Below are 13,876 nucleotides of genomic sequence, written 5' to 3' on the forward strand. Positions count from 1 at the left end.
AACGGGACCGATAGTTCCAGGGGGACATGGGATAGGGGGAGGTGGAGGGTAAGGAAGCGGTGTTAACAAACCCAGGGACAAGAGAACAAGCGATGCAAATTGGTGGTGGGGGTGTGTGTGTGTGGCAGGCCTGGTAGGGAATGATCAAGGGTAATGTAACAAAGAAGTATAGCTGAAACCCAGGTGGGGACGGAGCATGATAGTGGGACAGGAGGAAAGTCAAGGGAAATAGAGGAAAGAGCTAGGAGGCAAAGGTCTAGACAAAGACATGTACATATGCAAATACATATATGAGGATGGGGAAATAGATCTATGTGCCTATAATTATAGGTTTAGTATTAAGATGGCAGAAGGACATTGGGCCTCTACTCAAGTACTCCCTCAATGCATGAATACTTTCTTCTATTAAATTGGCATTCTATGATGCTCACCCTCCCGACAAAACTGCTTAAGACAAAGCGGGTGAACAAGCAAATGTGGTGAAGAAAGCTGATGGTGCCCAGCTATCAAAAGCGATAGCGTCTGGGGTCTTAAAGGCTTGAAGGTAAACAAGCGGTCATCTAGCTCAGAAGCAACAAAGCCCACATGGAAGAAGTACTCCAGTCTGTGTGATCACAAGGTGTCGAAGGGAAAAGGTATATGGCATCATCAGAAAAAAAAAAAAATCTTACCATAGTGAATGAGGGGGGAAGTGGAGAGTGGAGACCCAAGGCCCATTTGTCAGCTACTGGAGATTCCCCTTACAGAAGGGTCTAGGGGAGGCGATGAGTCAGTCAGGGTGCGATGTAGCACCAATGAAGAATACAGCTTTCCTCCAGTTCCTAAATGCTTCCTCCCCCTCAACTATCATGATCCGAATTCTACCTTGCAAGTCTGGATAGAGCAGAAGATGTACACTGGTGCAGATAGGAGCTGGAGACACAGGGAATCCAGGGCGGATGATACCTTCAGGACCAGGGGTGTGAGTGGCGATACTGGGAGGGTAGAGGGAGAGTGGGTTGGAAAGAGGGAACCAATTATAAGGATCTATATGTGACCTCCTCCCTGGGGGACAGACAACAGAAAAGGGGGTGAAGGGAGACGTTGGACAGGGAAAGATATGACAAAATAATAATTTATAAATTATTAAGGGCTCATGAGGGAGGGGAGGAAGGAGATAAAAAAGAGGACCTGATGCAAAGTGCTTAAGTGGAGAGCAAATGCTTTGAAAATGATGAGGGCAAAGATTGTACAGATGTGCTTTACACAACTGATGTATGGATTGTGATAAGAGTTGTATGAGTCCCTAATAAAATGCTTTTTTAAAAAAAAGCACACACCCACACACGAGATTTATATACAAGAGCAAGTGAACATTGAGAAAACATCCCAGCCCAATCCCGATCAAGTCCTTAAGTCCAATCAATATTAGTCCACATGTCTAATAGCAATTTATAAAGTCCTCTTCAGACTCACGAAACACATGCAATAACACCGAATGTAGAAGATCACAGGCCAGTGGGTAGAAAGTCTTTGGATCCAGTGTCATTGGAAACATCTCAGCACTGGCAGGGGTCTCTGCATCAGGGTGGGTCCATGTGTCTTGTCAGCTGCTATGTCTCCCTGGGTGTGAGAAGAGTCTCCCACATCCAAGGAAAAAGTACCAGATTTCCCAGAATTCTCAGAAGGTCATGCCCACACATAGGCCTCATTAGCTATGATTTGACTGACAAGCTAGACTCCACCCCTACACTCTTATTAGTCCTCAAATTGACAAACGATTACATATCTACCACAGGTGGGATTACATGGGTACAAGATCAGTGAACTAGCTCAGCCACTAGGCAATACAACACTATTCACGGTCAACCCTGTGGTGTCAGATGATCAGGTCCATGGGAATTCTCACATACAGGTTCAGGGGTACAATTTCCATTTCTTTCGAGAGATCACCCCTGCTCCTGGCACTCAACACTACATCCCTGTCTGCTTCCAGGACCATAGCATTCAGTGGGGGGGGGAGGGGATTGGGGGGGGAGAAGCAACTTTTTTACATGTCAAAAAAGTAGCTTTCAGGTGATGTAGGAACAACTGTTAACAGTGACACAAGCATCCTCCCTCACCCCACCCCCCTCAGATCCACCTGAGAAACATAGGAATCTATCTACTGATTGCCCTCCCTTTGCCGCGCTCATGTTGAGTGGAGCACACACCAAAGTGTGAAAGCCAGGCACTCATGCCTTTCTCTCTCCCAGTTTGGAATAACAAATGTTTCAGCTGCCCTTTCCAATTCTCTACCACATTATCGCTCCAAAGATGTTAGGCAAAGTGGTATGCCCATCCAATAAGATGTTTCTTGGCCTGCTACTGCACTCTGTGGGCTGTAAAGTGTGTCCTTTGAGTAGATACAACTTGGTGGCCCAAACTGGCAGGCTATCTTTTGTTCAACCCCCTTGACGGTGTTTGTTAGCAGCTGCATGCATTACTGGATTTGCAACCAAGCCCCGTCCAGAGTAACTGTCTATTCCTGTGAGGACTTATTTGTAGCCACTTGATGTCACTGCTATCATTGGTCCAAAATAATTCATTTGCGAGCTATATGCAGGGCTGCAGGGCCTTCTCCCCAGAGAATGTGTCCCGTAGCCATCTGCAACCTGTCTTTCATGCTGGCAGACAGAGCAGTCCATATTGGCATTTTGTGCCTCAGGCAGTCGAAGAATGTCTCTAGATTCAGCCCTTCTGCAGTGCTGCAGCATTCCCATGTCTACTCATCTCAGACTCAACTGGACACCTTAAGGTTCCAATCACCTCCTGATACAGAAAGGTTCTACTCTGAGGGTCATTTAAATCCCCATAGAGCTTTCTATAGGTCCTAGTGCCACACAGGTATTCCTGTAGTAGTACAGTTTTCCATTTGCCAGACCACATAGCCAGGCCACTGGCCACTGCCCACAAATCAGTAAAAATCCAAACATATAATCTCTCCTAACTGTCCAATTCTTTCATCACAGCTAGGAAAATGGCACATGGTTCAGTGCACTGACCTGTTCTTGTCTTCTTCAATTAAGGTCTATCTACTGGTCTTAATGCAGCAACTTTGCACATCAGATGCTGTACATATACCTTGGAAATCCCATCTGTGAACCAAGCAACCTTCGGCTGCTCAGAGGAAAGTTGGTTATGTGACAATAAGCTCTGGCAGCTCCTCAGGTGGTTCTGGGGAGAAACTCTGGGAAAAAGAGGCTACCTGTTTGTGGATACAGTAGGTGCCGCCCTGCATTGCCCCAGTAGCTTAGTCCAGTCTACCATTTCCATCTAGTTTAGGCACCACCTGCTTATTTACTTCTCGCCAAGGCATTAAGAGTATCTCAGGTCTCATGATGATTTTATGTCCTTGTCATTGAGACAGTCTCAATCAAAGCCCAGCAGCAGGCAAGTAACTGATTTTCTTGTGTATCACGAAGCAGTTTCTGGAAATTTACTAATCCAGAATCCCAATAGTCACATTATCAGATTTTTTTTGCTATAAACTTGTCAACATAAGCACCTCCACAATCACATTCAAATGTGGGTCGTAAGCGTCTAAAGGTAAGGAGGGTGACGGCACTTTGTTTTGAAACCACTTTCTGGAATTCAGACATAGCCTGCCATTGCTCATGTCCGTTTTCTTCCGAGTACTTTTATTCCCAGGTATGGAATGAGTCCTCCAAAATCCAGAACGACAAAGCAAATGCTAGGCCTCCTACTTGGCGTTACACAGTGACAGTAATTTGTTTTTGGTTGCCTGCAGAATGTCACTTGTTTCCTGCCCAAGTTATTCCCAAGAACTTCACTGTTTGGGCAGAGACCTGGATTTTTGCTGAACTTATTAACCAGCCTCTTTTTGTCTTGAATCACTACTGTTTTCAAATGTCTTATCTTCTTGTTCTGTGTTTGAGTTAGTATATCATCATCAATGTAATGTGTCACTACACTTGAGATCTGCACTAATCCAAGCTATGACAGGTTGAAGAATTTAATTAATTGTATGACAACATAAAGCATATTGTGATCCTCTTTTCTGAGATTTGGATGAAAGAAGGCATTTTCAAGACCAGCCACTGATTCCCAGTCTTCTTAGCCGTCTGTATTTTCTGCACTGTCAATATGCTGTATGGAAGAGCTGAAACCATAGGTGCCACTACTAGGAGCTCCAAGATCTCTTTCCCATCCCCCGGCCATTTATCCATACATCTGCATATGGCCAGGGGCTCCCGCTGGGGGCACGACCAGAAGAACCAGCCCCCCTCATCAATCCTTATCAATTACTTGACTCTCTGCTTCACTTGGTCCAGGTGGGAATTCCCATCAAATAAACTCTGGCTGGGGTGAATATAATCTACTTGTTTAGACCTCCTTAAAATGGGTGGTGGGGGGGTGGGATGGAGGGAGGTAGGAACGGGGCGGCAGCACAGCAGTTTCCATTGGTTCATCTAACCTCCTGTAATGTTGGATTAGAAGCTTTCTGTCAGCTCCATCAATGTCCACTATACTCATCCCACTTCTACGTAGTCATTTAAAAATCGCTTTCCTCTTGCAATGTCTTCTCCCAATTGCCCTATTAATTAACCTTGTTTCCTACATCTGTAAAAAAGCAGGGAAACTATAGCGATAAACCTGCTTCTCAAGACTGTGACTTTCACAGTAGAAAAGCTACATGAGGTGTCCATGTAGAAGGGGCTCCCTTAATTACCTATTTGTCATGACATGTGTAAGGGGGATACTTATTGGATGACTATCCCAAATACCGTAACACCAGTCTAGCATTGCTTCCATAAGCAACACATCAGCTGCTTCTGCAGGCGAGTTCCACTGAGAATTTAAGGAGGGAAAGGGACGGTTTCTCTTCTCAGAATAATCAAGTCTCATGGCAAGCTGTATGTCTCCTCTGGCTTAACTTTCTCTGTGACTGGATCTAGTATTACCATTTGTGACTGTTCCATTGCATGCTGTGGGTCATGCTATGGGTCTTGGATTCAATCCTGACACACACCTTTCCTGATTCCAATACGTGCAGTGTCTCCTTGTTGATTTCTTCCAACTGCCTCTTGATCCATGTACAAGGTCTGAATGAGCACAACTAAGTATTCTGATCCCATTCCTCTCAAGGACATCGAGTTTGTTATGATCAACACAGAATGCCTTTGCATAATCAATGAAATACAAGTAAGCAGCTTTCTGGTATTCTCCACTTTCAGTCAAGATCCATGTGACATTAACAATTATATCCACCCCTTCTACCAACACCCCCGCAGCCCCCCCCCCAAAAAAAAAACAACCAACAACGGTATCCCTTTTTCCACGTCATCTTCTGAATCTGGCCTAACCCTCTGGCAACTCTGTACTGCTGCAACCCCTGTTGATGATCTTCAGAAAAATATTACTTTCATGAGATATCAATGAAAATGTTCTAGGATTTGAGCATTCTGGCGGATCACCTTTGGAAAGGGTACAAATATAGGTCTCTTCCAGTCAGTTGCCCAAGTAGCTGTCTTCCTAACATAGACCAGTGAATGCTTCCAGTGTTTCTTCAGCTTGTTGAAACACTTCAATTGGTATTCCATCAATACCTGGGATCTTGATTTTGGCTAATGTTTTCAGTGTAGCACATGGACTTCTTCCTTCAGCACCATTGGTTCTTGCTCATTGCTACCTCCTGAAATGGTGGAATGTCAGCTAGTTCTTTCTGGTGCAGTAACTCTATGTATGCTTTTCATCTTATATTAATGATTCCAACATCATTCAACATTTTGCCCATAAAATCTTTCAATATTGCAATTCGGGGCTTGAATTTTTCTTGAGCTCTTTCAGTTTAAGATACGCTGAAAGTATTCTTTCCTTTTGGTTCTCTAACTCTAGGTCTTTGCACAACCTCATATTTTACTTCTGTCTTCTCGCCTACCCTTTGAACTTTTCTATTCAGCTTTTTCGTTCTTCCATTTACCCTATCTACTCTATGAGTAACAGCAAGTTTCAGGGTCTCTTCTGACACACTTGTTTCTTTTCTGTCTTTTTAATGACCTTTTGCTTTCTTCATGAATGATGATCTTGATGTCCTCAGTGTGTCAAATCTGTTCTTGAGATGTTCTCAAAATCCAAGTGGGACAGACTCAAAGTCGTATTATGGCTCTCTTGAACTTGTTTGAATTTCCTTCTGCTTCAACCTGAATTTATATATGAGCAATTGATGGTTGTTCCTGTCAGCCCCTGGCCTGGCTTTAGCTGCTGATACTGAGCTTCTATATCATTTCTTCCCATAGACATAGTCAATTTAACTACTGTTCATTTCATCCGGACAAGTCCACATGTATAGTCACCTTTTGTGTTACTGGAAAAAAAGCTATTTGCTATGAACAAATCAATGGTCATGCAAAATTCTCTCATATGATCTCCAGCTTATTTTTGGTCACCAAGGCTTTATCCTTCAACTACTGTTCCTTTTTGTTTCCAATTTTCGCACTCTAATCACCACCAATTACCAATTCATCTTGATTGTATTGACCAGTCTTAGTTGACTGCTTTGATAAATTTTCAACTGAAGACATGGAGAGAAATCTTCACTTTCTTCATCATCAGCTTTTGTGGTTGGTGCATAAATTTGAATAATAGTGTTATTGAATGGATTTCCCTGAAGGCAGATAGATATAATCCTATCATAGGCAGAGCTGTACTTCAAAACTGATTCTGAACTGTGCTTTCTGACAATGAATGCAAGCCATTCCTCGTGACTGTGTCATTCCCAACATGTGAAATCATTGGATTTTGACTCAAAATGGCCAGTTTCTGTCCAATTCAGCTCACATATGCTTAAGATATCCATCTTTAAGTATTGCATTTCATTTAGACAACTTCCAATTTTCCTAGATTTTTACTTCAAACACTCAAAGTTCCGAGCAATAGCACATTTTTACAACTGGTTCTTATTACCTTGAGTCATGCCCCATCTGCAAATGAAGATCCCGAAAGGTCCTTGTGGTAGTTACATAATCTGGTATCAATTTGAGAATATTACAAGTGATGAGGTGGAGTCTGGCTTGTCAATCAAGATATAACCAAAGAGGCCTCTGTGTGGGTATGGCCTTCTCCTGATAATTCTGGGAACTCCTGTGTGTTGAAGGAGTTGCACAACAACACACAACCCTTGGAGGTAGAAGAGACGTTCTCTGCTCACTCCCTTGGAGACTCTCTACTGACAAGACACATGGCACTACACAAGTTCCTTTGCCCCGGGAACTGGAGAAGCCATGTGGAGACCCCCGCCAGCACTGAGATGCTTACAACACCACTGGAGCCAAAGACTTTCTGCCCACTGGCCTGTGATCGTCTTGCATTCAGCATCATTGCGTCAGTTTTGTGATTCTGAAGAGGACTTTGGTATTGGATATATAGGCTAATATCGGACATATGGGCTTGGACTGGACTGGGTTGGGATGCTTTCTTAATATAAAATTACCCTTTATATAAAACTCTCTCATACACATGTGGGTTTCTATGGATTTGTTTCTCTAGTCTACCCAGACTAACACAGTGCTCTTCCGCAGGTTTTACCTCACTCAAGTCACTTTGAGAAAGCAACTCCTGCTCACTCACAGTTTGAGTGCCCTCTGACCCAAGGAGTCTATCCTCTGGCATGATCTAGGGCAATGTTTCTAATTTCATGCATATGATTTTCAGGGGATACTTCCTCTGAAGTGAGACATCGTCCTTCTATGTTGTCTGTTCTTAGTCTGGAAGCTCTGCTAAAAATTGTTCTCTTTGGGTGACCTTGCTGGCACTTGACACACTAGTGACATAGCTGCCAGCATCACAACCACCCACAAGCCACCACAGGACGACAAACTGACAGACAAGTGGTGGCAGCTGACTAGGACGTCCTAAAAAAACACAATGTGTGTGCATCAAAATCCTCAAAGGGTAAAAGAAAGCCATAGATGGGGAGGAAATATTTGGCCATCACAAAGGACTGCTCTCTAAAACATTTAAGAAGCTGCAGCATCTGAACAAGAAAAACCAAATAATCCAATTAAAAATGGGGCAGATACTCATCAAAGACGACATTCAGGCCCCCAACAAACATATAAATAACTGCTCCTGATCATTAGCCATTACAGTGATACAAATCAAAACAACACTGAGGCATCACTTCACCCAGCATTAATATTAAAGTGAAAACATTGACAGTGAATGCTGGTGAGGGTGCAGAGGGGCTGGGACCGTCACATCCTGCTGGCATGACTGTAATGTGAAGCAACCACTGTGGAAAATGGCATAGTACTTCCTTAAGAAGTTGAAAACCAAATACCATGTGACCCAGCAATCCCTCTACTAGAGAACTCTGAGACACAATAGCTGTATGGGCACCATGTTCATTGCAGAATTACAACAGCAGGGCTGGAGACAGCCTAAATGCCCACCAGGAGAAGGATGTATAAATTCTGGTACATAAACACAGTGAAATGTTAAACATCAATAATGCTGTGAAACGCCTCAGAACATGGATGAACGAGAACATTATGCTGAGGGAAGTTAGTCAATCACCAAAGGGCAAATATTGTATTAGACTACTTTATGAAAAGTCAAGAAAAGCTTCCACACTAAAATAACTATTCTTGCTGGTTACCAGGAGTGGGAGAGAAGGTAGACAGGTGTTAACATGAGTGAAGGCAATATACAAGAGGTCAGCAAAAAATGATGGAGGCTGGATATTCACAAGAATGAAAAGGCAACAAAGGTAAATATTGCTATATACACCACTTCTACAATTAGGATGATCCCTGAGTAGAAGCATGGATATGGGTAGACAGGCAAGCTAATTAGCTGTGGGAGGGAATAAAATTATATCCCTGAATGAATATGCACATACACACATATGATGCATGTTTGACAGAGGGTATTTGTACATATTATTTACCTTTGCTTTAATGCTAGCCATGAATGTAGTGGAGTGCACAAGGGGGAGTTATGAAAATGAAACGACTTGCTGTGCCTTGGGGTTCAAGCCAGGGCCTCAGGGACACCAAGGTCAACTGATATAACATCGTCAACTAGACGGTGTTCTTAATGTCCTACTTAATTATTTTTGTTCTATTTTAGTCACTAGCAAATGGGATCACACAAGTTCTCAGTGGCCATCGAAGGTGCACTTGTGTGTCTCTTCCAAAACAGAGAAGAGTGAAGAAAACAAAATACACATGGAAACAATTTCCCCACTGGACAAACGGACCACATGAACACCAGTCTCCTCCACCGTGAGACCAGGACTAGATGGGGCACGGCTACCACTGTCAATTGCTCTGAAAGGGATCACATTAGAAGGCCCTGGACAGTCAGAGGAAAATGCGGCAATAAGCAGCAAGGTTTATGGGTCAGGTAGACTGATGAAAGAAATCCCCAAAACTATTGCCGTCAATCACCCTTCAGGTCTAGAAATGAACAGGGTGTAAACAGGGCTCTACGTGAAGAAAATTAAAGAAGGCATGCACAGCATAGCATAACTGATCATTTGCGATATGAGCAGGACTGACCCGAGTGCAACGTTCAGTAAGCTTGGGAAAGATGCTGGAGTAGAAAAAAGGAAACCCAAGAAAGAAATGGGATAAGTGATAGTACATTGTGGGAATTACAATCAATGGCATAAAAAATGTGTAATGGAAAACAGATCTGATCTTTTATTGCTCAATCACAACAAAAAGGTTTTTAAATTTTTTAAATTAGTAGACAAAGATTGTTCATAGGACCATCGTGAGTCATCCTAGGGAACCGAAAGACTAGTTTGCATGTTTTCATTATCCAGAAAATGTCCAGTGCACTCTATAAACCTGTTGTTCCTGTCCCACTTCTCAACTCACTAATAACGTTACCCTTTTGAGTAAAAGGTAACAGATTCTTTTAGCTCTCATTCCTTTTTCTTTTTTTTAAATACTTTTATTGGGGGCTCTTATATCTCTTATCACAATCCATACATTCATCCCGTGTGTCAATCACATTTGCACACATGCCACCATCATCATTGTCAAAGCCCACTTGAGCCCAATATCAGCTCCCCATTTCTTCCCCCTTCATTCACCACCCACCCACCCACCCTCACAAACCCTTGATAAGTTATAGATTATTATTTCCATATCTTATGGCTCTCATTTCTAAAGCAATGATTCTCCCCCTCTGGCTGCCCATAAAATCATGTTAGAAACGTTCACTCACAAGAAACGTTCACTCACCCCCCCCCCCACACACACACACCAATCACTAAGCCCACCCTAGTGACTTGGAAAGGGAAGAGGACTTGAAGCACTTGCTGATGATGATCAAGGACTGTAGCCTTCAGTATAGATTACAACTCATTGTAAGGAAGACTCAAATCCTAACTGGACCAATAGTTAACATCATAATAAATGGAGAAAAGGTAGACACTGTAAAGAATTTTGCCTTATTTGGATTCACAATCAGTGCTCATGAAAGCAGCAGTCAAGAAATCAAAAAACTCCTTAGATCATTGAAGAACAAGGATGTTACTTTGAGCACTAAGGTGCACTTGACCCAAGCCATGGTATTCTCTATTGCATCATATACCTGTGAAAGCTGGACATTGAATAAGGAAGACTGTAAAAGAATGGATGCATTTGAATTGTTGTTGCATTTATCTCTTCTTTGTCATTCATACTTTGGACATACTGTCAGGAAAGACCAATCCCTCGAGAAGGACATCACATTTGATAAAATGGGAAGATAGTGAAAAAAGAGGACGGCGCTCGATGAAACAGACTGAGGCAGTGGCGACATCAGTGGGCTCAGGCATAGTAACAATTGTGAGGATGGCACAGACCATGCAGTGTTAGGTTCTGCAGTGCGTAGGGTTGCTATGGGTCAGAACAGACTGGATGGCACCGACCGACAAAGACTGGCTCACCACCTGAAATCCCTTTTTAATCACCATGGGGTAGAACCTCAAAATTTTTTTAATCTTACAATTCTAATATTCAGAGAGTATTGAGATTCAGTTGATCTAACATAGGGTAACATACATTTACCATCTAACGTGAAATATTAAGCTTTTGAGAGCTGAGTTAAACTAAAAATTAAATATATTTCACAATGTTTCCTAATGAAAAATATTTTAAGTCCCAAACAACTAAATTTTTTAAAAATGAATTTTAGAGCACAATTAGTTGATTGAGGGAAGAAAAAAAAGACAATACTGAAAAAATAAATAAATAACATTGATATCAACTAGAATGCTCAAAATAAAGCAAAGTACCTCTAAGAACTAATTATTGTTCAGTGCTCAGGAAGAGATAAAGGCAAACAATGCCAATTAAGTCTTTAAGAAAGCTAAGGAACTTGAAGTGGAATCTTGATAGATTATTTAACTGTGAATGTAGATTCCAAAACAATAAGGGCAAAGTATGGGGGGTAGAAAAATGTACCTTGGAAAGACTGAACTGACCAGAAGGTTCATATTATAAAGGTTTCAGAAATGAGCTTGGTAGACATTCAACAAGGTTGTTTCTTCTGCTATGTTCAAGGATTTGTGAAATAAGCATTAAAATGATGTAAGTCCTTACTCCAAACAATCCTAATGAAGGAGATAATATCCCAACAATCCACATAAAAAAGCTCCAGTCCCAAAGCCAGGTGGAGCATAGTCAGACTCTGGCTGGCTGCCTGCCTTTAAAGCCCACGCCCTTTCCATTACCTCATACTTGTTCAGAAAAGAGATGGTAGGGATGCGTAAAATAAATGCAAGCACATTACAAGAACAACGCTAAAAGCAGATTTCATTAAAGACTTTTAAGCATAGCAATGAGGTAAAGGGAAAAAAAAAGATCATGAGTTAGTCCGAAAAAAGTTCACTGGGGGGAGGGGTAATCTATTATCTTTTCATTCCTTTTATTTCCTCCCATGAACTTTACGAAGCCCCCGCATATAAAAAAATGAATTAGAGAAAAGATCAGAAGAAGGAAGACCACTGATTGCTATAATTATGAACTATAAAAATGTATAACTGTTACTTAGCTTTGCAATACTTTAAGGATATTCCCCACTATCATGTACTAAATACTTGGTTGGGGCTTCTGGACTGTTCACTTTAAGTAATCGATTAAGTGAAATTATATATATATATATATATATATATATATATATATATAGAGAGAGAGAGAGAGAGAGAGAGAGAGAGAGAGAGAGAGAGAGAGAGAGAGAGAGACAAAAATGATATTTACAAATCTAAATCTCTGGATGGAAGTTGGTTTTTAAAAGGTTCGTCTTTTACTTTCCAAACTGCTTAAAAGAGGAAAAAATGGGTAACTTGGATTAAACATTATTCCTAATGTGATGCTTCTCTGAGCAAGAATCTAAATAATTTCTAATTAGTTAAGTAATATCAATCAATTATATTTTCTCCAAAAGAACCCTTCAAGCTCACCTTTTCACTGTGCACACTGCACAGACCCTACCCTGGAGTTATTTCCCAAACTGAAATACCCCATTCAACTTCCAACCAACCCAACCATCAAAGCCCAGAGCAAGATCTGTTGTCCACAAACCTATTATGCACCATGAAATACATAGCCACTAGACCTATAAAGAGCAAGACAAAGTTCCTTCCCCACAGTCTAACTCAGTGGGGAAGGCAATCAGAGGTGCAAGTACAAAATATGTGATCAGTGCTACGAGGGAAGAGCGGTAGATAATAGCATAATGCCTTTGCTGAAACTAAAATGGCTATGGGAAGTTATGGAACAGCTGTTTAGAAAGATACATTCTGATCTGTGTCAGGAGCAGTTATTCAAAAACATGTAAAGGAGAGCAGGGAGATAACAAACTCCAAGGTGGGGCAAAAGGCCTCAAAAATAATTCCACACCCCCCCACCCCCAAGGCCAGAAAGTCTTTTAAGGAAGTGAACCCATTTTAAATGCCTTAGCCTTGCAAGCAGGTGTGAAAGTCACATTTTAATTAAGGTAAAGATAAAAGAAGTTCAATAAAGACACTGATTATGTAAAAGATTTTGTCAAGCGTGAAACACAGGATTGAGAGATAATATGGGTTGTTGAGGAGCGAAATGGGAAAAAAAGGAGAAAGAAGCAGTGTCCACTTCAATCAGTGGCAGGGGGGCACAAAGCAGCATAGAGATGAGGTAAGGCATACAAGACTAAAGGGGCTTACATCTTGGGCGGTAACCTTGGATAACAGGGATGTGGAGCATGGTAGGTTTGGCTGGCCACAAATTTGCCAAGAGAATTAGTCCCAGCGGTGCCCTGGTGGATGGGGAGAGATTCAGTTCTCTCAAAATTCAGCTTCGCCCTGGATGGATTGGACTTCCGTCTTTTTAGAAGGCATCGGCATCGGGCTGGATGGATTGTGCAGGCTCCACGTGAGGCTCTGGGTTGCAGGTTGCTGAAACACAGCCTCCCCAGGGAATAGTTAGAGGCCTGGTCTTTGTGTGCTGGTGGGTGGAACTAAGTATTAAGCTACCTTGGCATTAGGGGAGGAATGATGGGCCTGTTTATGGTCTCGAAGGGAGTAAAAAAAGGAACGTGTGCCCATTAGATTTTCAGTGAGGAGAAAAAAGTGCCAAGAGTTCAACATCTGTCCTTAGAAATAGTCAAGGTAGTCATTCGGTATGTCCAACGTTCCCTAAATGGCCTGTGTCCCAAACTAAACTGGAATCAACGCCAGAAAATTTTTTAACTTAATGCCTGTTTTGCACTTTTTGTAGCTCCAAAGTGCCTGGGTACCGAGCTGCGTACGCCGAATGTATTCAAAAAAATTAGTCACTCAAGTTACCTCGCTCAGTCTTCCTTTTGCATATAAAGACGTTAACGAAAAAAAGAAAAGAGCCCTAACACTTTCCTTTATTCC

At 42.0% G+C, this 13,876-nt stretch overlaps 1 protein-coding gene across 6 annotated transcripts in view; it reads right to left on the reverse strand.

Moving 5' to 3' along the window:
• The window catches only part of PPHLN1 (periphilin 1), a 117,907-nt gene that overhangs the window by 103,735 nt on the left and 296 nt on the right, over positions 1 to 13,876 (reverse strand). For 4 of the 6 annotated variants that reach the window (XM_075551866.1, XM_075551865.1, XM_075551863.1 and 1 more), the window contains exon 1: positions 13,181 to 13,202. The exons of the other annotated variants lie outside the window; for them this stretch is intronic. The gene's annotated coding sequence lies outside the window, so the exon portion shown is untranslated. Of the gene's footprint in view, positions 1 to 13,180; positions 13,203 to 13,876 lie in introns of those variants that run through there. 6 annotated transcript variants of the gene reach the window in all.

Source organism: Tenrec ecaudatus, chromosome 6 (genome assembly GCF_050624435.1).
Source record: "Tenrec ecaudatus isolate mTenEca1 chromosome 6, mTenEca1.hap1, whole genome shotgun sequence".
Classification (NCBI taxonomy): Eukaryota; Metazoa; Chordata; class Mammalia; order Afrosoricida; family Tenrecidae; genus Tenrec; species Tenrec ecaudatus.